Source organism: Stenella coeruleoalba (assembly GCF_951394435.1).
Source record: "Stenella coeruleoalba genome assembly, chromosome: 16".
Lineage (NCBI taxonomy): Eukaryota > Metazoa > Chordata > Mammalia > Artiodactyla > Delphinidae > Stenella > Stenella coeruleoalba.
This window is the reverse complement of record NC_137162.1, coordinates 20,332,509-20,354,103: the sequence shown is the minus strand read 5'-3', so window position 1 is coordinate 20,354,103 and position 21,595 is coordinate 20,332,509. Positions and strand designations below refer to the sequence as shown.

At 38.1% G+C, this 21,595-nt stretch overlaps 1 long non-coding RNA gene across 1 annotated transcript in view; it reads right to left on the bottom strand.

The window, feature by feature from the left end:
- The window catches only part of LOC307175560, a 47,655-nt gene extending 27,253 nt beyond the window's left edge, over positions 1-20,402 (bottom strand). Inside the window, exons 1-4 of the long non-coding RNA XR_013824367.1 lie at positions 20,162-20,402; positions 17,621-17,688; positions 8,539-8,627; positions 1,721-1,842 (exon numbers count right to left, since the gene is read on the bottom strand). This is a non-coding gene — a long non-coding RNA (uncharacterized lncRNA). The remainder of the gene's footprint in view (positions 1-1,720; positions 1,843-8,538; positions 8,628-17,620; positions 17,689-20,161) is intronic.
- Positions 20,403-21,595: the final 1,193 nt, after the last annotated feature.

The following is a 21,595-nucleotide window of genomic DNA, read 5'->3' as shown; positions in this document are numbered from 1 at the left end:
GAAAATGAAAGACAAGCTACAGATTGGGAGAAAATATTTTCAAATCACATATTCAACAAGTACTAGTATGTAGCATATATTAAAATCTCTCAAAGTTCAACAGTAATAAAACAAAAATTCCAATTAAAAAAACAAGCAAAAAACATGAAGACACATTTTACTGCAGAAGATACACAGATGAAAATAAGCACATGGAAAGATGTTTTACATCATGAGCCATTAGGGAAATGAAAATTCAAACCACAATGATATATTACTACACATCTAGTAGAATGGCTCATGTAAAAAATAGTAACTCCATCAAGTTCTGGTAAAGAAGTACATTTCCACTCATACATTGCTGGTGGAAATGTAAAATGGTACAGCCACTCTGGAAAAGTTTGGCAGTTTTTCATACCACTCAGCTTAGCAATTGTAATTCCTGGTCATTTATTCAGAGAAATGAAAAACTTATGTTCACACGAGAACCTATATACAAATGCTCACAGAAGCTTTATTCATAAGAGCCAAAATGTTGAAACAACACAGATGTCCTTCACGAGGTGAATGGTTAAACAATCTGTGATGCATTCATACCATGGAATACTACTTGGCAATAAAAAGGAACAAACTCTTGGCATACACGACAACCTGGATGAATTTCCAGGGAAATTTACTGGGTGATAAAGCAATCTCAAAAGATTACTTACAGTCTACATGGTATAGAATATCCTTGAAATAACAATATTGTAGAAATAAAGAACAGATTAGTAGTTGCCATGGGAAAAGGAGAGAGTAGGGGGATGAGAGAACTGAATGTTAAAAATGCGTTTCAAAAAGTAAAGAAAAATATTTTCTCAGACAAGCAAAGACTTTGGGAATTTACTGCCAGCAGACCTACTCTTTAATAATTATTTAAAGAAGTTTTTCAGGCAGAGTAAGATCCGACAGCTCCCAATGGCCAAGTCTGTAATAATTTGTGCAAAAAGAGAATGTTACTATAAGATTATAATCCAAAGAAGAAAACAAATTTCCATGAGTATATACTGATATAAATAATTGTGGAATAAATAAATAGGTGTCAACTCCTTACAGAAGAACTCTAATTAGTAAATGTAGAAGGAATGAGGGAAATAGAAACTCACCACTAGAGCACCACAGTAATAATTACTATAGGCAAGATCCACCAATTAATACTAAAATTAGTGAGCAAATGTTTAAGAAGAAATAGGATATCTGGGTAATCTCAAAGTATTTCTCTCTAAAATATTTATTAATTTCAAAGGGAAAAATAGTAATTTTGCAGTAAAGAAATCTGCAGACACTGTCTTAACCAAGTGATAAAAGTTAACATAACCAGTGAAATCGTCAAGATATCTTACATAAGTCTAAAATTATTTCAAAATAACAAGTTCTTGAAAAGGAAAAGAGGGGGAAAAGGCAAAAGCTATGAGTAGGCAATTTATAAAAGAACAAGTTTGCCAATTACATGTGAAAATATGCCCAGCACCCCTAATAATCAGAGAAATGCAAAATTTTAAATTTATGAGGTACCATTTTAGATCCACCAAACTGGCAAAAAGTTAAAGAATGGAAACAGCTACTATTTGTGAGAATGTTGAGGTGAGGTGCCCCCAAAATGTTATCTTTCGTTATACGTAGAAATGTGAAAAGTAAAACAGATCAACTTTGTTCTATCTTTTAAAATAAAAAAACCATGTACTGTTTCACCCATCAATACCTCTGCTTGAAATCCATCTAATGGAAATTGAAGCAACAGTTATTGGGAATGTAATGGTCAGATCTTCAACGATATTCATGGCAGAGTTGGTCCAAGTGGTCAACCAAAATCACCACCAAAATCTAAACAAACAAACAAAAACACAACAAATCACTAAAGAATAAACTAATAAAAGAAGGAATTAGATCTATCTCAAGAAACTAGGAGAAATTCTAGGAGACTTTTTGAAACAATATGACTTTATTTATTCATTCATTCCAGCCCATCTGTCCTACAACAGGACCTAGATCAAAAGGCGGTTACCATGGCTTATCTGGATTGGAAAGAAGGGTTGATGCAGATGAAAGGACATGCAGAAGAGAAGCAGGGAACTAAGATTATAAAAGAATGCATTTTGAAAATATATCCCCAAAGAAAAATAACATGCCTGAAATAATCTCATATATGTCAAACAATGTATGTGTATGGATACGTACCTAAAGTGGGTGTAAAAATGTCAACAAATGACTATTGGGATCATCTCAGGATGGAAGGATTTTAAGTGCGTTTTTAGGATCTTTCTTACTCTTCTGTGCATTATTGAAATTATTCCAAAGAGCATGTGCTGATTATATAAATAGAAACAATAATAAACTTGTTTTCACAGTGAGGGGGAAAAGAGTCTCAGTGGAGGAGAGTGAATTTCAGAGGTGGATGATCCTTATCTGCACAGTCATCCTTCCATCCTCTTATGTCTAGAAACAGGACACATTTTTCTTATTGAACAGTGATACGTGAGACTATGATTTCCAATGGAAAAATACTAAAACCAGTGTTAGACCCTCCGATTCTGTTCTTCTTTATCTATAAGCAAGTGCTTAGTTTTTAATGTCCTGTGTGCCTCAGAGTAAAAAGTAATTCCAGACTCTTCTAAATCTTTAAGTGATAAAGTTCATCAAGTTCATGGAGAAATCCTTTGTTGAATAAATATGTAAATATAAGAAATGAAAACAAAAAATGTTTGACAATTCAGTAACAGTTTATTAAAAGATATTTTTCTTTATTTTTCTTCATTAATTCATTTATTCATCCACTCAGTAAACATATTTTACCACCAACTATGTACCAGGTACTAAGCTAGTTCCCAAGGAAAACTAGGTCAAAAAAGGATGATCTCAGAGTTCTGTGGTAATATCAAGAAAATTCCAATTATCTTGTAATAACTTAATGGAGTATAATCTGTAAAAACACTGAATCACTATGATGTACATCTGAAACTAATATAATATTGTACTATACTTCAATTAAAAATTAAATTAAAATTCTGTTTAAAAAATTCCAGATTATAAAAGTAATAAGTAACACATAAAGGAGGTGTAGTTAATTCATCTTGAATGGAAAGAGGAGGAAGAAAAGGAAGGGAGTAGTCAGGGAGAAACATTTCTAAAAGGAGGTGATGCTTGACCTGAATATGAGTTTAAATATTAAAGCCTGAATATGAGTTTGCTGGATAAAGAAAAGAGAAAAAAGTATTCCAAGTCAAGTGAACAACACATGCAAAGGCACAGAGCTTGGTGAAACATGATACTTTGGGAAAATTTAAGTGGCTCAAGCCAGTGAAAGCAAAGATTATACAAGTGAAGGCATACAATCTGAAGCCAGAAGGACTTTCTGCTTGGAAAGTCTTGATCTGGCTGGATCATTAAGAGACCACTGAATGCCAACTTACGGAGTTTGAGTTTTATCCTGTGAAAGTCAAAGAACTACTAAAGGGACTTTTTAAAGGAGGGGCACAATTACATGTGCATTTTAGGAAAATCACTAAAATTGTGGAAGATGGATTGAAAATTGGCAAAGCTAGAGCAGAGAGACCAGCTAGCACACTATTGTATTATTTCTGACAAGAAAAATAGAGGGAGGGAGACTTAAACAGTGAATGGAGGAGGGGGCTGTCTGATAAGGGAAGAGAGAGTCATTAGAATCTAAAATTGATATTACCTCACGAGCAGTTAGATGCAGGAGCTGATAAAGAGAGTGAGATTGGAAAGAAAATCTCTAGGATAAATGACCATGGAGAAAGTGATGTCATCCACTGAAATGACAAATATGGAAGAAGAAGCAATTTTGAGAGAGGAGTTTAGTGGGACATGTTCAGTCTGCCAAAGCTTCACTTGAAGGTGCAGCAGCAATTGGAAACGTCAAGTAGTTTCCTTTTAGACCACAAACAAGCCATTGCTTCCTAGAAAGCAAGGCATGTTATTCAAATCAAGAATGAGGAATATGAGGAGACTTCCAGGTAAAGTGAGATGGGGAAGGGTCACTGAAAGACAAATTAGGAGGAAGAGATGGATGGGGATAGAGTGGAGGGAAGGGAAGGGGAGGAATGAGTGACAAATGAAGCAATTAAACTTTTCACTAGCCTCCCTCTCAACTATCAGGTCGTGAAGTTTTCAAAGAGTTATTTGTAAGAACTCTGTTCTTTGGAGGCAGAAAGAGTTATTAACCTTCTCTAATTGGAATCTGATTTTCTCTAGAATTCCATATTTCAGACTAACAGGGTTTCACAGGAGAGTGTAGTAAGTTTTGGATGACTGTTTTTATGTTACATGAGTCACTTCTTTAATAACCCAAGTCCCACTCCCACTCCCCATCTATCTCTGCCCTATCTAAGCCATAGAGTTCCAGGGCAGAATCTAGATTGTAGGTCCCTGAAGTTGGCCATGAAGTCTTCCCAAACAAACAATGGTGCTGTGAACTGAATGTTAATGTCCTTCCAAATTTCACATGTTGAAGCCCTGACCCAAAATGTGATCATACTTGGAGATGGAGCCTTTGGGAGGTAATTAGCTTCAGATGAAGTCATAAAGGTGGGGCCCTCATGATGAGATTGGTGGCCTTATAAGAAGAGACTCAAGAGCTTGTTCACTCTCCTCACTGTGCACAAGAAGAGGTCATATAAGCACAAATGTTCTCTTGGACACATACAAGCCAAGAGAACAGGCTCCAGGATGAAACCTACCCTGATGGCACCTTTATCATGGACTTCCCAGCTTCCATAATTGTAAGAAATAAATTTCTGTTGTTTAAGCCACCTGTCTATGGTATTTTGTTACGGCAGCCTAAACAGACTAAGATACATGGGTGTCACAGATGTCAAGTTTGCCTCACAGAGAATCTGTGTCCCAATCTGATACATGTCCATGATCAGCATCATACCCAATATTAACATTTAATTGCCTTAATCAAATGTATCCCCGTCTTGAGTCTGCATTGAACCCTCCTGGGCTAAGGTGTTAGGAGGGAGGCCAGAAGACATGCCAGAACAGAGAGATTTTGTTAGGAAACAAGCACATCCTCATGAGAGACCAGCTTCTCTTAAGGCCAAAAAGAATGAGGTAACAAGGATCATAATTCAAATTTGGGGAAGGAAAGAAAATGGGAGTCAGATTCCCCAGTGCTTGGCCACATCTGTGTGCTGTTAACCACATTATAGATTTCCCAAAAAGCCTACTGGGCATCCATAGCACTTTGGTAGGTATGTGATTAAAATTTCAACCTTAAGATAGAGGATTTCTCCAAAGCAGACGAGTTCCATTTGCTAGATCCACATGTGTCTTATTGACCTGTGGTGTGTCAGGGGTAATGTGGCAAATGCTGTGTTGCCAATGAGCCATGCAGGGACTTCCCTGGTGGTCCAGTGGTTAAGACTCTGTGCTTCCACTGCAGGGGACACAGGTTCGATCCCTGGTCAGAGAACTAAGACTCCGCATGCTGCACAGCATGGCCAAAAAAAAAAAAAGCTATGCAATGACCAAAAGGCATAAAGGACATGAAGATATAATTCATGGGACCATGGAACTTATCTATTTATTTATTCTTAATACTCATCTTTATTCCATAAAGAATTGTCATCCTTATAACACACACTCTCGAGAGGTGGGCTACAGTTTGATTTTAGCCTTCTTCCAAGCAGTGAAGGGGAAACACTTTTTGGGTGACATAAGTCACCATGGTATGAGCCGTGCTTTCTTCTCTCATTTCATTTAAATCCAAACAGCTGTGTTGTGAACAGGAGCCAAATAAGAAAGAATACCTTAAAAATACCTTGATGCAACATGCCAATATGGAAGCATGAGGGAAGACAGGTGTGGGAGTGCACAGCAATGAGTTGGCCAAGATGTTTGAAGCTACCAAGTCTAAACAATCATATGCCAATCATGAATCTAAGCATCAATGTCAGCTTTAACCAGAGACCCTAAAATCTTTGACCACAGAAAAGGATAGTCACATGACAATGATATGGAAAAAATGCATGACATCCACCAGCATACTCACACACCTACACACATCCTTAACAGCTTCATCCTCAAACACAAGGAATGGTGACAAATGCATCACAAATATGTGTCACAGCAAGAATCCCGTGACTCTCTCAAGTCTGGAGCAGAGAAAACTACAAGTAAATGCATCAGTCACAGTACAATCGGTCAACGCCAGCCATTGATATCAGTGCATAGTCTGTATTAATTAAATCTTAAGTGTAGAATATTAAAAATGTTGATTTTCCCCATTTGTCCTTTAACTCCATACATTTTATCACTTCACAATAGGAGTCCACTTAGGTTATGTTTCTGTAAGTAATCCAAAACAATGATGAATTAATTACCTTTCACAACGTAAGTCAAAGCAGATTCTAATTCATTAATACATTTTTATCTCCCTCAACTCATTAATTTACTGAATGCCATTCCTTCCTATAGACAGAATTTCATCTTTAGCTACAACATTTTGCAAGCACCAGACTAACACTGAACAGGATAATTTGCTCTTGAATCAAACTTTGCTGAATAAGTCAAATTGTCCAGCAACTAGAATATTTTTTAAAAGTAAATCTGGAGAGGAAGCTTGACTATTCTGTATCTTTGTCAAGTAGCATTTTCATGCTTCAGATAATCTACACACCCAAACAAAGCAGGGGCTTCTCTTTGTTCTCAAAGTATCCTGTCACATTGGTGGCTGGAACACCTTTCAAGCTTAGTCAGTACATTTACCATCTACTGTATTGTTTTGGGTTTTTTTTAAATTTTTATTTATTTATTTTATTTTTGGCTGCGTTGGGGCCTCGTTGCTGTGCAGGGCTTTCTTTTAGTTGCAGCGAGCGGGGGCTACCCTTCGTCGCGGTGCACGGGCTTCTCACTGCGGTGGCTTCTCTTGTTGCGGAGCACGGGCTCCAGGCACGCAGGCTTCAGTAGTTGCAGCACGTGGGCTCAGTAGTTGTGGCTCACGGGTTCTAGAGCACAGGCTCAGTAGTTGTGGCTCACGGGCTTAGTTGGGAGATCCCACACGGCATGTGGGATCTTCACAGACCAGGGCTCGAACCCATGTCCCCCACACTGGCAGGCAGATTCTTAACCACTGTGCCACCAGGGAAGCCCCATCTACTGTATTATGTCACCTTCACTCTTTCTGGAGATGTATTTCTTTTTAGGGACAAGAGAAAAGTAAATCTCTTAATTGAGAGATTTATTAATTGAGTCAAAATGCATTGAGAGAGAGGGAGGCTCTTGGCAAGGTAAAGGTCCTCCAGGCCATCTTTAAGACTTTCCTTTCTCCTAGCACACGCCTTATTTTTACCACAAGTTTCCAGTTTAGAAAGAAGTATGTCCACCCAGAAAATAAATCCCAGCACAGACTACAAATGATTTACTTGAAATCCCAGACTGTAGACACTGGAGCAAAAGTTAATGAAATACTCTGCCAACAATCCAAGCTAAATGAAAGAAAATTACTCATTACACAGACTGCCAACTTTCAGGTGTTGGTAGCCAAAGTGAGTAATCAAATTAAATATCTATGGTGATGTAAGAAAGAAGAGAAAATACTGGAGAAAAGTCCAGGGAAAGGGTGCTAGGGCACCAATCATGAGAAAATATTAGTGGTTAGCCTTTATCAGGTGTTAAATAAATGCTAGGGCACTTGCTAATTAGTTGACATTTGTTACTTAATTCTTATAATAAACATATGAGATGTTCACTTAACATGATTCCCTTGTGACATATGAGTAAACTGAAGCTTAGAGTTTAAGTAGCTTGATTAGGTGGCAAATAAGTCATAATGTCTAAATACAAGTGCCATCAGTGTGATTGTTAACCCTTATACATAGAGTATGAGTTAATCTGATCCTCATTCTCAAACCGCACTCTTTTGAGAAATTTGGGTATGGTGAGAAAGGGGCAGAGGCAGGGGCAGGGGAGACAGAGAAAGAGAAGAGACCAGATAACTATTCAAACAGTGAAAGGACTGTTCCCTGCTATTCTGCTCAGTGGTCATGTGTCCTGGAGGGAGCAAGAGAAGGCACCTGGCAGTGCTATTCCCGTCCTCGCAGTAGGAGCACCGAAGATGTAACTCTGGATCAGTGTTCGAAGATTTAATTTTTTCAGACAACACAGTTCCTAAAATTAAGCCATGTTAGTGGACTCTAAAACAAATAAAGCCATCAATTCCAACCCAAGAAGAAAATCTGGCTGTGATGAATTAGAGAAGGCACGTTGGCCTCCACCGGGGCGTCTTCCTAAGGCATTTCCAAAAGAAGGGTTTTTTTAAATTGAAGTATAGCTGATTTGCAATCAAACTTTAATGATTACCAAAGGGGAAAGGGAGAAGGGCAGGAGGGATAAATTAGGAGTATGGGATTAATAGATATACACTACTATATATAAAATAGATAAGCAACAAGGATTTACTGTATAATACAAGGAACAATATTCGATATCTTGTAATAACCTATAATGGAAAATAATCCAAAAGCAGTTTTAACCCTCACCACTTGGAGAACTTACCTTCCCAGTGAGAGGCAGCTCCTCGCTTCTTCCAGGCCCTGTACATGCTCTTCCATCTTAGAAGCTACAGGCTCCCCCAGAAACAGACCCTGAAAAGAGAATGAACTAGTGAACATAGTTGTTTTGGGGTGACCGCAGAAAACACAAAGAGAGAGGCAGGAAAATGAGGTAGGGAAAGGAAGGAGGCTGATAAAGGATGACTCTTCAAGCAAGTTCCCACCATGTGTAACTGGTGGTTAACTCCATGGAAAAGCACTGGAGCCAAAGTAAAAAATATTTTTTGAGAGTTATCCCCACAACGGATGAGGGGGCTAAGAGGTCACTTATACACTGACATTTTCAGCACAATTTGCCGAAAATAATCGCCTGAAGACTGGAATGGTGGTTACCAGGAAACTGGAATCATAGTTACCAGGAGAATGAAAAGGTGTTTACCAGGGCCTAGGGGGAGGTGGGCATGAGAGTTATTAACCACTAAACATAAAGTTTCAGTTGAGTAAGATGAATAAGCTTTAGAGATCTGCTGTACAACACTGTACATATAGTCAACAGTAATGTATTATACACTTAACATTTAAGAGGATAGATTTCATGTTAAGCGATCTTACCACAATAAAATAAAGACAAAATAAATTACCTGGACAACTTTGTAAAAAACAAAATTGCCATACATGGGAGGGTCTACTTCCAGACTCCCAATTCAATTCCATGGATCTATATATGTTTATACCTAAGCCAATAACATACTCTCTTGATTACTATAGCTTTAAAATAAGACTAGAAATTAAGTGGTTTAGGTTCTCTAGTTTTCTTCTTTGTAAAAATTATTTAGCTATTCAAAGTCCTGTTTGTTTCCATATAATTTTAGAAGCAGTTCTGACTTATAGCAAACAACTGCTGGGATTTTAATTGGGATTGCATTGACTCATTAGGTTAATTTGGGAAGAATTGACATCAACAATATCATCTTTTAGTTCATGAAAATGGTATGCTCCTCCATTTATTTAGCTCTTCTTTAATTTTTCTTCCTCTTTCTTGGCCATTTCTTAAGCTTCTAATTGAATTTTCATGTTTAATTAAATTAGTTAATACTTCTAAAACAATGATGAATAGAGATAACAGACACCTTTGCCATGTTCCTATCTTAGTGGAAATTCCTCTAGTATCTATTAGATCTTAAGTAAGATGCTGGCTTTTGTACTAAATATATATACTTTTTATCACATTAAGAAAGTATCCATTAAAGTTTTTTAATCAGAAAAGGGTATTGTGTACTATTGGAGGTTTTTTTCAGGGAGACAATCACATGATTTTTTTTCCTTAGATCTACTTATAAGGGGTATTTTATTAATACTAATTCTAATATTGAGCAAATCATGCATTCATTGAATAAATCTCTGCTGATCATGGTTTGTTATTTTCTTACTGTGCTATAAGATTCTGTTTGCTAATATTTTATTTAGTACTTTTGCATCAATATTCATAAATAACATTGGTTTAGTTTTCTTTTTGTACTCTACTTTTTAAATGCTCTTTTAGAAATTCCTGTTCAAATCACAAGGCAAAGTGTAAACCAGCCACTTTCCCTTCTTGCCCAGTATTATTTTATCCCTGTAAACAATTTTTACCCCTTCCCATTTACCCCCATGCCTCACAAGAGTTCGCACGTATGTGGGTTATTACAGAAGCTATCATGAACAGAAGTGATCAAGAACCATTTCCTGAGAATCAAAACACTTGATTCAAAGGTATGTTATCTTGGTAAGCATCCCAAGATACCCTGAATAATTTCAAAGTCTGACATTCTTCCTGTTTCTGTGTCCAAATTCCTGGGCAGGAGACTTATTGGTCCAGCCTGGGTCAGAAAGCCATGTTGCTACTCCTGGACAAATCAAATGTGGTCAGAGGGCAGGATCATATGAAAAAAAGATAACTATTTAGAAGGCATATATATGAAGTGGCCAGCTGTGGGTATGGGGAAAGAAAGCCTTTCAGAAGGAAAGAAATGCCTTTTCCCAAAGGAAAGCAAACTGATAGTCAAATATAACAGTAACACCTATTAAAATTACATAAAAAAGGGAAGGCCCTATATCATTTATATTGAATTGAATGTGCCTCCTGAAAATGTATAGTCAAAAAAGTGTCATCCTACAAGTACTTAAGCAAAAAAAATTAACAATTTTTTTCCTGCACTCAGTATTGGGTACAGACCTTGGGAAGATGGGATTTAGCATTACTTACACAAAGCACACCGATAGCGCCACAGCAGGCATATCAGACGAGAGGCAGGGTGAGTTTCTTTCCTGAGACATGTACTAGATAATACACCAAGAAAAACTCTCAAGCCACCAAATGATATGCAAAGGAAAGATCTCAAGCATTTGTAAAATATGTGGTAGTACTCGGTACCCTATAAAATTCTATACCAATAAAGAGCTAGGAGTGAGGACACAATTACCCCACCTTTGTTTTTCTCTGCTTAAAGAAACCCCAAATAAAAAGGAAGTTCAGAAGATATACAGAAAGGAACATTCTGTCTATAAGGCAATGGAAGTTTATAATTCTTCCCAGATTCAAAAATCTGAAACTTGTTAACTAAGGCGACGAAAGTGACAAGCAGGGCTCACGAATTTGCATAACTAAATGCCATCATTTAGACATTATGGGAAGTAAAAATTATGAGGCATATTTGAAAGACACAATAACTGGAATCTGATGAACTAAATATTAAAGGAAAATATGCCACAGAGAGCACCTTATTTAGTGAACTCATTATGAAAATTGTATATTAGCATATATATTGTTAGGTTGTGAACAATGCTCCCAGACTGGCTGAAAACAGCCTTTTATTAAAGAGTAAGACAAATTTCCCCTTTCATACTTGTCTAAATTATTGTTTCTGAAATTTAATTTCCCACATTTTTTCTCACATTTGTGCAATACTTATCAGTTTAGCAGCACATTCTCACGCAACATTTACATTACTTTTTACCATGACTTCATGGGGTTAAAAAAAAAAAAACAAAAATGAGTCTTAAAATGTTTGCCGACTTGCCAAAGGTAGATCAGGTAACTCGTCTGAACTGTACAAATTCTAAATCAGTGAAGTCTAAATAAGTATGACTTGACTTTGTTTTTGTTTTATTCCTGAGAGACATGTATTCTCATATGGCAAAAATTACAAAGGAGAGAAAGAAAGGAAAAAAGAAAAATCTTTTCACTTCTGGATTAATTCTCTAAACTCTTAAAGACTATATTTATGAAGGAGCAGGGGGAAAAGGCAGAGGGGGAGGGAGTCCATCCATGTTAATATTGGTTGAGCTCAAATGCAAGGTAAAATTTATTATTTCTTTTGTTTTTGTTCTTCCAATTTGAAAAGAATTATGTGTGTGTACATATTTATTATATTTTTTCACTTAAGTAGAGCAATGACTTTTTTTCAAGTTTATCTAGCAAGAGCAGATAATTGACACCAAATTGGTCTTTTGAATTTCCAACCAGAATCTTCTCTCCTTCAACTGCTCCTGCAGAAGGATGATTTTGGAGGAAATTAGATTCACTGTTTGCATAAACCAATGTATTTAGCTGGTGGCTCTGCAGGTCCAATTAACTCTTCTAACAATATGGGTGAAATGAGGTTGAGGTTATGTTTGTAGCCGCTTAGAATTGTTTTGATTAAATACTCCCTCCTGTATCTTATTTAAAGTAAGAACACATGGCACTGAAACGTATTTCATGGGATGGGAGAGGATGCCTGGGGGAAAAGGGAAGAAAAATATCTGTCATGATATGAAATGCATGACCTCTCATTTATGTATAACCATAAAGAGAAGGCATATTTGCACAAATTTCTGAAGATATTGCACATAACACACTTTGAAGACATCTTTAATATGTCAATCAATATCATTACTATTGTATTATGAAAAATATCATTGATGTCAGACAAAATAGTAAAAGTTGAAGGAGCACAAAGCTGAGAACAAGCAGACCTGTATACTAATGTCCCTAGTGAGTCACAATCTTTCTGAACTTACTTTCCCTTGTCTGGAAAGAGAAACAACACTCATTTAGTTTCTGCCTCTGAGAAAACAACAAAATATAAGATACAATTGCTGCTCTCAAAGAGTTTGTAATACATTTGGCAAAACAAAGTAATTCACGTAAAAGATAAAAATAACCACTTGCTAGGAACTTCTCCAAAAACAGTATCATCTGGTTGAGCTTCATAATAACCCAAAGAGGTAGGCATTATTATTATTATTTCTATTTTGCACACAAGAAAACTGAGGCACAGAGTGATTCAGAAATATTAGAAGACCTCTCTGTTGCTTAAGTAACAGTGAGGTTTCAAACCCAGTCAACCTCAGCATGAGCACTTAGCTACCATATCACATAGTGACAAAAAGTCCTGTGTGTTCAAAGAAGGGAAAGGCAGGATAATTAATTAGCAAAATAATACACAAGGGATAGTTAAGAATTGGAGTGATAAGAGAAGGTTCCAATCATAAGAATATGATGAGCCAAACCTTAAAGGATGAGGAGTATTTGTATGGACAGAAGAGAAGATGATGGAAGTAGAGTGAGAAAACTCAGCATGAAGATGGCAGTAGGTGTGGGGTGACAGGAGGGAAGAACCCAGAAGAATGGCAGTGAGATATAAGGATGGACAGGTCAATTGTGAAGAATTTTGACTACGGAGTTTAAATCCTTCCAACCTCCCCAAACTGACGGCTCTGTTTGCCTGGCCTCCTCTACAAGCTAGTCTCCACAGTTGAGCGTTGCTGCTTCCAGAAAGCAGTATTTAAAGAGCAAGCAAAGACTCCAGTTCTTCTAAGACCCCAATCAAAGCCCCAGCTGGCCTACAGGGAGGCTTTGAACTAACTAGGCAAAAGTGCCCTATACGTGGCTTGGTGAGGAGAGCATGCCTTTCCCTGATTTAGAGGAGGGTCCTGGGTAGATGCAGCCCTATATGTAGAGCTTGGCTGATCAACACAGACTGATCTCAGTCCCAAGCATCTCTCCAGAAGGATCACACAAACTACTCAAAACTGTACATACCAGCCCCATTCCCAATACACAGCCACATTCTCTGAAATCACCCTTCAAATTTACAAAAGCTTATATAAGCACAAAAACCATGACTTAATTACCATAAGTAATTACTTAAAGGTGACAATAATCACTCATGCTATTTGGGGAAAAGTTGGAAAATGTTTGTAAAACAATCACATGATATGTAATAAGTCAAAATTCAGTTATGCTGACTATGGTAATCAGTATTAAAGATTGTTTTTACTTCAGAATAATACACAAATATGTTTCCAAGATTATAGTTTATATTGAAATAAAATTAGAATCCATATGGTAATTTGGAGCACATCATTAGTAGGTTGTAAAACAGAGATTCAAATGTTTACATCTAATGTTCCTAATTCCATGGAGGAAATACTTTATATTAGAATTTTTTTACCAGCCAAAATATAGTCATTATCTTAATGAAATTATTTATTTTTATTTCTTTAAGTGTAAAATTCTACATAGAATTTGATAGCCAGCTATGTATCTTAAATGTATTTATTGCAATATGATTCAAATAAGTAGAAAGGAACTTTTGGGGATGATGGATATGTCCTAAAACTGAATTGCGGTGATTGTTGCAAAACTGTATACATTTATTGAACTCTGCACATAATCTTTTTACTGTACGTAAGTTATTGCATATTCTTTTACTGTAAGTTAGGTTAATAAAGATATTTTTTTAAAGATTAAAACTGGTGGCTTTTGGTGGATGTATTACAAATTCTTTTCATTTACCTACTTCAAATTTTTCCTATTTTTTACAACAGTAGGTATTACCTACATAATTAAAAAATAATTTCAATGCAGTTCAGTTTAACATAAACATTTATCTAGCACGCATTCTGTGCTTAGCATCGTGATAGAATCTAGAGTTGTACAAAATAGAAAATAACATGTTGCCTCTTCCTTAAGGAGCTTACAATTGAGTAAGAGTAGAAAACAATGCAAACAACTACTTATTTATGGCAGAATGAAATTACCTTTCAATCAAGTTGCAAGTAACAGATGTTGGTAGCTGAGTGAAGGAAAGAATGAATGACTGGCCAAAAGGAAGTGGGCAAAGAAAAGAGTGATTGGCAGGAGAGTTTTAATGAGTCGCCTGGAGGTTGATGCACATGGCCACATCCTTCATGGGAATAAACGAATTAATATTCGTTGGAAAGTAAGGTTTAGTAGCAAAAGCAAGCATTCTTCATGCTTACCACACATATTTATATCTGCTAGAAAAATAAAAATTGACCTTGAGAAGTTCGGAAGATTTGATAGGGAGTAGGCAGAAAGAATAGGTAGGTAGGAAGAATGGACAGAGGAAAGCAAAAAATATGTCAGCTTGTACTTTATCATTGAAAAAGAAAACAAAAATAAAAACAAGAGTCTGTTTCAAAAAAAAGTTGTTTCTCTAACCGGAGTGAACGAGGTGGGGTAGTTACCTGCCCACATGGCAGGAAGGAGTAAAGAGGCTCCTTTCAGCAGGCAGTTACCTCTCTAGAGATAAGATAATCGAGCTAAGCCAATCAAGCCCAGATTATTCTTTACAAATTTGCCAATCAGAAATATTACTCCACCTCTCTTGGCTGCAGTCAGTAAAATGGTGGAGAAAAGCCAGGACCTATACCAAATGAGCTCTTTCCAGGGACAGAATCATCAGCAATACTCTGTCATCACAAGTGGCCCACAACAATCATTTGTAAAGGTTGCTAAAAATGTGGCTTCCCAGTCCAAACACAGTGGATTCTGAGAGAGACCCATGATCTGTATTTAAAACATGCATGCACTACCCTGTCCCATCTCCAATCTGCAGAACCTATTGCAGTAGGTCTGTAGACCACACTATTAAAACACAACACCGGGCTTCCATGGTGGCGCAGTGGTTGAGAGTCCGCCTGCCGATGCAGGGGACACGGGTTCGTGCCCCGGTCTGGGAAGATCCCACATGCCGCGTAGCGGCTGGGCCCGTGAGCCATGGCCGCTGAGCCTGCGCGTCTGGAGCCTGTGCTCTGCAACGGGAGAGGCCGCAGCAGTGAAAGGCCCGCGCGTACCGCAAAAAAAAAAAAAACAACACAACACCAACTTAGAGGTCTGCTTGTGGGGAACTAACAAAACAATGAACACTGATACATAAAATCTTATTAATTATTTATTGTTACTGGTACTATTACTATAAATCACTAAATTAAGAGTCTAGCCGCATAGTAGTTTCAAGAGTAATAATATATTTATAGAAGAAATTTTCTTTTGATTTAATGCAAAGAAAAATCTAAGGGAGATACTGAGTGTACTGGGTACAATTTCTAACGGTTTCTCAGTGATCTAAAATCCATTTCTTTAAGTGATTCCCAAAATTGTATTCGTCAGGAGAACTGGCCAACAAGAAATCTCCATCCCATCGGAGATGACATATAAAGCCTTCCAATCCCAGGTCTTGTCCCAGGTTTCTTAAATAAATAATACTTTACCTCTCCCCAGGTCTGTCAGCTGCAGGTAAACAACTCCACCCTTCCCTGTTCACGCTTAACCAGACATTCAGTCTGAAGAGAGTAGAAAGATGTGGTTTCCAACAAGGAGTCGAGACACAAGCTTTGATAGCCGCCTGTATTTCTTTTTGCAGAGGCTTCCCTGGGAATCTTTTCTGAGCAGGTTAGCACTTAAAATGTCATCATCTGACTGCTTTGATTAATTGTGGTACCATTTTCTGCATGAACCAGGTAGGAAAAGATGTTCTTTTCATTTTGAATGGTCTTTTATGCTCAGAAGAAATTAGCTTGCCCCAAATGAGAGGCCTTGACACCATTAGCCAGTTCAGATACCACATGCCACTTTGTTAAAGTGGCAGATTTTGGAGGTGTTCTTTAATTTTATCATTTATGATAAGCTATTGTTTGAAGAAAAAGAGATGGGCCATGTTCTGGCAGAGCTCAGCCAGGCTATAACTCTGTTGGTCAGGCTTTCTAAGTTATTCTGTGATCAGATTCATGCTTACTCATCAGGCTTCCATCCAATGCCACCACAATCACCTGTGCTCAGTCTGACTCACTGCAGAGAAAGTGCCCCCTGGGGGAAATCTTATCTGGACTTTGGTGACTATATTTAATCCCAGAGCCTGGGAAGAAACTAAAGCAGAGAAGGATCAGGAACTGCCTGAAAGATTGGCATCACCTGAGTGTTCTACGCAAAGGCTTTTTTGTAACAATTTTAGTTCAGAAATTGTCCTAGTGATAGCAGTACTGGTATAATAACTACAGTTTGGGGTACATGCTATGTGTCAAGCATGGTGTTCATTGTTCTATCCTATCTAAAATTTCCTAACAGCTTTGGGGAGTGATATCATTATTCTACATTACCCTCTTACAGGTGAAGAAACTGAGGCTCACAGTGGTAAAATTATTTGTTCAAGGCCATATGGCAATTGTGCTAAGAACCAGGATTGTCTGAATCTAAAGCCCACACACCTGGTGTGTGTTAATGTACCCGTATATCAATCTACCAGTGCAAGTTTAATAGAGTCCAGGGAACTTGTGTCAGAAAACCTGGGTTCTTTGTTGAATGACCATCCCATTACATGCATAGGAGCACCAAGAGTTCACTGGTCCAAAATCATTGCCACGTATTTGACATGGACCTAAGATTCTTTTGTGTGTGTGTGTGTGTGTGTGTGTGTGTGTGAGTAACATGCCCCTGTCCTATTTCATTCACTTGTCCAGCTTTTATTTCTCCTTATTCCCTTTTCTTAATTTTTTATTTTATATTGGAGTACAGCCAATTAACAAATGTTGTGATAGTTTCAGGGGCACAGCAAAGCAACTCGGCCATACATATACATGTATCCATTCTCTCCCAGACTCCCCTCCCATCCACACTGCCACATAACATTGAGCAGAGTTCCCTGTGCTATACAGTATGACCTAAAATTCTTTTGAGTAACACACAGAAAGGTCAGGCTGGCACTATTATGTCCATTTTACAAACAAAGAAACTGAGGTTAAGAAGGAAAATAAATTACCTGAGGTCTTAGCTGGTAATTAGCAGAGCCAGATCCAGCACCTGTATCAAATGCTTTTTCCACCATACCTTAAATGAAATAGGCAGAAAGAGACACGTTAAAGACAATAGGTTGGGGGCTTCCCTGGTAGCGCAGTGGTTGAGAGTCCACCTGTTGATGCAGGGAACATGGGTTCGTGCCCCGGTCTGGGAAGATCCCACATGCCGCGGAGCAGCCACTGAGGCTGCGCGTCCGGAGCCTGTGCTCCGCAACGGGAGAGGCCACAACAGTGAGAGGCCCACGCATCGCAAAAAAAAAAAAAAAAAAAAAAAAAAAAAAAATTGTAAGACCTAGAAATACATGGAAGAGCAGTCTCTTTCAAACAGCTCTTGGGCTTATCCAAAGCTGTGCAGCGCTAATGAGAGCCCAATAATAATTGATACTACGCTGCAATTGGCCTTTCTGAGCTCTGGTTCTAGGCCCCCTGCCATTTGCTCCCTCAGCTCCTTTCTCCTGTGCCCCACAGGGACAGAGGACCTTGTCTCTACCTATACTCTTGGGGTTACAGAGACTTCCCCAAATACGGTTTCCAAACTCTAATAACAGACTTAGTGACAGTCCCAAATCATTCCCTCTGTGAAGGAAAGTGGCACCTCTCCAAGCCACCTAGCAGAAGCCACTCTGCTGAGCATAGAGTTTTCCTAGATAGGCAAATTAAATTCTAACTGCTGCTCTGAGATTAAGGAGGAAGTGGGGGGGGGATCAAAATGATGTGATTTGATTTCAGTGTCCTCAAAATATGGTTCAAAGACCATGCATCAGAATCACCTGGAGATTCTGAGACTCAATGATCTAGTTATTGGAGGTGATCGATGATAAGAATCTCAGAAAAGGAAAAGAGAATAGCAAACACGATCCATAATCCTTCTCCCACCACCCGAAGATTTACACCCGATTATCTCTGAAGAAGGTATCTCTGTCAGCCCAATTAAGTGTGTACTGGATAAACCTGACCCCAAAACTCTCCTGACTCACAAGTATGCACCCTGAAGAGGGGCTTCCCTTTGGAAACTTCTCCTCCTTTGTGCCTTTCTTCCTCTAAGATGGATTCATGGGCATAATTACCTTCTTGACAGATTTCCATCCCCAACGATAAATCTCTTTCCTGCCAGATTGACTTAGATGATGTAGTATGCATGGGAAAAAAGAAAAAAAATCTCTAGACCCTAAACTTACCTCTCTCTCTTTTTTAAATTTTACATCTGCAGGTATCGTGCCTCTCAAAGCTTGTCCATTTATTTAAGACCATTAAAAGAAAAATGATCAAATATTTTATCCCCAGGCATAAACATGACAAAAAAAGAAAAAGGATGACTACCGACAGTCATTTGTAATATTATAGTGTTCTGGCATGCTGTAAGTTTTTCAACCTTAAACAAGAGACATTTTGATGTCTTTAATAGAGTTATCTTTATGAACGTTTTTCTCCCTGTTTCAAAACTGCCGATTTTTAAAAATCCCTAGCTCTCTCACTATTGCACACAGCTCTAAATTTCAAAGCCAGGGTCCACGTGGAGGATGCTCGGTTTATTGTGTGGGCACTCACAGCTGATGGCAAGCAGAGGCTCTCAAAGACTGAAACATTGCTGTCTGCTCCCTGCAGAAAGTCTTCACCCTGTACAGGCCAAAAGGCACTGAGGCGCTCCAACTCTAAGAAGTTAGCTCAATAATAGTAATCTCTTAGATATACATCATAAGAATTAAGGTCTTGGGCTTCCCTGGTGGCGCAGTGGTTGTGCTGTTTGACTAATGCGGTCTCCACCTGAGACTCTCTCTCTGGCTCGTAACCAGCCTCCTGATGTTCCTGGAGCTCTTCATCTCACACCTCCATCCAATGGGCATATGCATTTGCGTTCTAATTCATCTTTCTTTATTTCTGTTACTCTGTGATCCCCATGAAAAAAGCCCATTCAGAAAATAAAAGTGTTTTAAAATTCCTCACCACACAAAAAGTGTAAGACTGAACAATACAAAGAAACTTCAGTCACCAGCCTAGGAGTATTGATCTATTTGATAACACTGAAAAAAAATTAAACAGTCTTTTCAAATGGCCAAAGGAGCAAAAATCATACCATCGAGGGAAAGAAATAAGAAATTTGTTTGGAGGATGATGGAATAAGAAGGGACTGTGAATATAAAAATGATGGCAGTATATCGATCAATATTTCTATAAAAATATAAACATTTACTACCTATATGATGGTGTGACTTACAGGATCTATAAAAGTGTCTCTGCATAAAAACTCCTCTGATTTCACTTGGAGAGGGCTGTATATATTAATTATATTGAGAAAATACTATATTTTTAAAATATATTGCCATAATAATACCTAATTATAAAAATCATTGGACAGGGCTTTTAGATATGAGTTAAGCCAGCCCACTCTCTCCACACATGACAGTCCACAAACTATTCCAATAATCATGTCCCTTGTGAACATTAACATGTCCATGTAGCCTGGGATAAGTTGTGTCTGAAAGGCAATGTGAAACACAACTTACCAGATTTCAATCACTATCATCAGGATGTCCCATGGTTACTAGCTTCTGAGGCTCTGCGACGTTATTATGACATCAAGTCGTCTCTATCTGGTAATCAACATTACCCAGGAAAAGTCATCCTCTTGTGCATAAAAATGTGTCCAGCATCACTTATCCTCTTTTGCTCTCTTTGTTTCTTTCCTATCACTTTTTTGTCCGCTCTGTCAAGAAGCCCTTGGATTTGCATGACACCAAAAAGAGGTTGGAAATTTATTACATGTGCATCTCGAAGAGTTCAAAACATAAAACCACTCACATATTCATTGCTCTCTTGTTCTAAATCCATAAATCTCTAGCCCCAGTGTGCCTTTGTGATTTTCCAGTGTTGGTTCTCTTTAAATCACTTGCTTTCTCTCTAGGGTTTCTTTATTCCAAAAGATGTAGCCCTTCACTTCTATTTTTACATCTTGCTATCTCTCAGATCATGAGCTAGTAGATAACACAGCAAAAATTCAAATGTGGCTCCCTCTTTCATTGAAGGGAGAAGAGGTTGGAGCTTTAGCTACATTACTCTAAATGTAGCCCCAATTCTATTTGTCCCGAAAGGGTCTCTGTTACTGCACGTCCCATTTCCTCTGGGAATGCCATTTTGTTCATAGTAAATAAAAGGAAATGTATATGAGTGTCTCTGCTGATCTTCAGAAGTCAAAGCAGCCCTCATGGATAAAGGATGCATATTTATAAATCTGAGCCTGGTGGAGGAAAGGAGGAAGACATGTGAGTTCTGAGTAGAGTGATTATGTCACAGTCCTCCAACCTCTCTTCCTAGCCACAATCATTTAAGTAAGCCACTTCGGGAGTATGTTGCTGACGGTGGTCACCTCGACTACCCCTTGCAACCATGCCTGACGGGACAGTGGAAGCTCAATGCCTTTGGCATGGTGTTGCCTTATTATGTGAGGGATTAAATCAAATTTAAAAAACCAAAGCCACCAACTGCTGATCCTTTAATGCTACAACACTATTAGAGTCCAGTTCTTTCCAGGAGCTGGGGTGAGTGCTTTCATTAAATAGACTCTCTACCCCAAATACCTAGATATACACATGAACACCCTGGGTTCCAAAGGTCCATGGTGGCAGGGAGCTCTCACAGCGATGAATACTATGGTCTCCCAGCTCGACATATAACATCCAGAGTAAACTTTAAAAAATAGGTAATGTAATTCCAGTGTCTTTGACTTGGAATGAGGTCAAAACTTCATGCTGTGTCTTGTACACTCCGTTTGATTTTTCTACTAGCTCTCAGAACAACAAAGGTAAGCGAATATGTTATCTGCCTGTGTGGCCCTGGTCTGACAGGTTTCTCCTGGAAAGTGATCAGCAAGTTTTCAAGCATTAAACTCTGCAGTAACCTCTCCTCTCTTGCTGCTGCCCATTTGTGCTCCTTATCCATAT